Genomic DNA, 3,507 nt, shown 5'->3' with positions numbered 1-3,507 from the left:
TCCTTTGGCGTATTTTTTTTAAAGCTCAGTATAAATGATCCTGCTTCTGTTCTAGCAGCCGCGTATTGACGCTCTAGCGTGCATCGAGAAGTTCATTCAACTGTTATTTGAAAACTCTCAATTTAGCTTGGGACACGCTTCGGGACTACTATTTACACAACGAAGCTAATCCTTATCGAGGCGCTGCCCTTACTTGTTTTCCTATTGTAGTCCCGCTCGAGACAGATGTTATACTTTTGCTTGTATCTTGAATCGTTGGCAGTTCATAGCACATCCGGCTCAATTAGCGTTTCACAAACCCGCAGGAAAGAATGCAAACTTCTTTTAATTGGATGAACTAGCTACTTCAGGGAATTTCGCATTAACCGCTTCCAGCGTAGAGCCCCCTATCTAATCAATGCAGCCCCAGTCAGACACTACTTGCATGTGTGCGGAATTATTCGTGCAAAGATAACGTGCAGTGGTCAAAAGTAAGCGTTTTTAAAGGTAGATTGCTTCTTATAGGCACTGCAGTCTGGCAAATGCTAAATTATGATTTTTCAGTCAGCTGTAACTGAATCTTCGAGCAACAGTGAAATGATGAAGCGTTTGCCTAATAAACTTAAAAACACGTCGTCGAAACGTGACGTAGACACATTTCGTTTTGTGTTGGGAGCCAGCCATCCCAGTGGCATCAGACCTGAAGCATCTATCTAGCTGTTACCGGGTAGGTATGTTAGGACAAAAAAAATAAAGAGAATACATTCCGCTACTATGCGCCATCGTGAAAGATGTCCAAACACACACACATATATATATATATGGACGATGGCAGATATCATGAAAAATCACCAGTCGTTTTGTCCATGTAAAATTTCATATTTCTCTTTTTATATACATTGTTAGTTATGAAGATAAATTCACCTGAGAAATGACAGTTCATAGATCTTTCGTTCATAATTGCATAAGGCATTATTTGGTGATGAGTTTTGATACGACCCTTATAGGTGCCAACTTCGCTATTTCCTCCACATAATAATGATGACGACGACTGCTGTCAAACAGTTGAGTGACGTATTGTCTTCAGTAAACCATGGTACGCCCGACCCAAAAAAGAAGATTTTCTGATGAGGAAATACTATATGAATTCCATGTGTTAAAGCTCTACAGGTATCAATTAGGAAGAACAGCACAAATCGGTTCGCATGCATCGACCCTCTACGACATTTTCAGGTAGTGAAGACGAATCTAACACACATAGATCAACGATACTATATCTAAGCGTTTTCGCTGGGCATACTCCCACGACACATCCGTATTGTGCGCACGATGCAAGGTGACCATGGTAAATTACATCGAACCCGGAACAGACCCTGTTTCTACGGCTTAGTTGTTGTTATTGAAATATTCCTAATTGAAAAAAATCACTTTTTTTTTTAATTCGAGCTTGCTGTGCAAGGCTGGGCGGCCGGTCGTCATCCGCCTTACGAATGTTCCTTAAGCAAATATCTCGGAAGGGCCGGGCTGTTTTCTTAGTCCTATTCAGCGTTTGTTGATTTTCATTCACGTGACTGGTCAGTCCACCAGCTTTCACTCGAAACAATTCGGAAACATTTTTTTCGTCGTACCGTTGAAGGCCATTCCATCCTGACCGCTGTGACGGTTATCTTTAATGGATTACTAACAATGTTCAAAAGTAACATATTTGCGTGAGTAGAGCACTATGCGTCCCTGCCCACCGGAGCTTACAACACGAACACCTTCTCCCTTGTTCCCAGCAGTATAAACCTTCTTACAAATGCTTAAAGTTTTAAGTAAGCCATTTGGTCGGAAACAGCTACGGCGGCCTTAGAAATCCCCCCTCCCCCGTATCGGAGATTGCGTTGGGATGATGATTGTCAGGTTCAATCGATGGAGAGGGGTTTGTGGGTTGTTTCCGCTTTACAACTTATTAATTTGCGCTTTTGTTTAACAGTAACATTCGTAATACTTTAACCTCACCTCTGTGACATAACAGTGTGACCTATTTCACCGACACCAGACATATTGAACTGCTTTACGTTTGTACACTTATATTTAGATGTTGTCCTATTCATGTAATCTTAAAGAACGTAGCTTGGATCCTTTGCTACTACGTACGGCATTTCCTGTACCAACAAAGACATTTTCTTTGATCCCTTTAGGATCAAAGAAATATTACAGCCTATACGTTTTTCATCGAGGCCACAATTACAGCGGATAACTTTGTTAATGCCGAATGAACTTGATATAGCACAGCGCAACTAGTACAGCACACTCAATGATTATGAGAAAGATGAGCAGTATCTTGTTCGAAATAATCCTTATTTGAATGATGGTGATTAGTCTTCCCACTCTAGAAAGCTCGTTATTCGCCTCTTCGAGGCAGTCTCTGTCTCGAAGGAGCTGTTCCCTCCGACTCCGTAATTCTGGACCGACCTGAAACAAACAAATATCAACGGAGACGCTCCGCGTTAAATGCGAGATGACTGGCGCCTTCATCGCAGACTACCTATGCCACACGCACACCCATAAAGCCCTTACGTGGGCTGAAGAGCACATCACGTCTAGTTATACCGGGTTCTATAATATGATAATTTTTTCGAATATTAAGCGTATTGGGTCATGTCTTGAAAGTAAGTATTCTTTAACGAGTCATTGAATTTATCTGTGTGAGGTGTTTACCTCGCTAGCGATTTCCTCGGTTTCCTGCGCAACTTGAAGTGCCCGACTTAAGCCCCCCGTTACGACTGAGGAACGCGCTCGTTCGATCTCGTGCCGATAGCGACGGATTTTCGCTTGCAGACCAGCTAAGGTAATTATAAATGACTTGATGAAAGCAATCCAAAATACCCTGAATAGGCCGGAATACCTAGGTCCACTGTCTTTCCTATCTAAAAATTGTATAGATAAACAAGTGGAGGACTCGGAAACGCTTAACTATTTAAGGCACCTGCGCACATTTTCAAATAAATGCCTTAAGCTATCTAAACATGCTCACCTTTTTCTTCAGGCGGTACGGTTGGATATTCCGTTTCGATCTTTAGCAGCACTGCTAACGCCCTATTTTAGAAAAAAAAAATACGCAAGAAATTGCAGCGAGAAATTATTCCAAGTTTTGAAAAAAAACGAAGACTTTATATTTTTTGTAGTATTATCACTTCAACGATATTCGACAAACACTCTGAATGGTGCCGCCATTGCCAGGATTCGGGTCACGCGCATTGTAACCGTCTTTCTCCTAGATTTTGACCAACGCAACGCATAGGTTGTTGGAATAGCTAATTCCGTTTGTACTACTATATATTTAACTCTGCGGGCAAAGATATTAAATCCAATGTAACATTGTATAATTGTTCAGTAGTGTTTAAGAGAGTCCCGCGATCTAGCGTCCGCTCTCAGCAGGCCGACTCACCTTCAAAGGTTCAAAAAAAATTCATTCATAGGGCTAGTCTCAGGTGTAAGATCCACAGAGTTATAGTAACACTTTGATCTTACATAAGATCTTCA

This window comes from Varroa jacobsoni, unplaced genomic scaffold, assembly GCF_002532875.2.
Source record: "Varroa jacobsoni isolate VJ856 unplaced genomic scaffold, vjacob_1.0 scaffold_715, whole genome shotgun sequence".
Taxonomy (NCBI): Eukaryota; Metazoa; Arthropoda; class Arachnida; order Mesostigmata; family Varroidae; genus Varroa; species Varroa jacobsoni.
Note: the sequence above shows the minus strand (reverse complement) of the source record.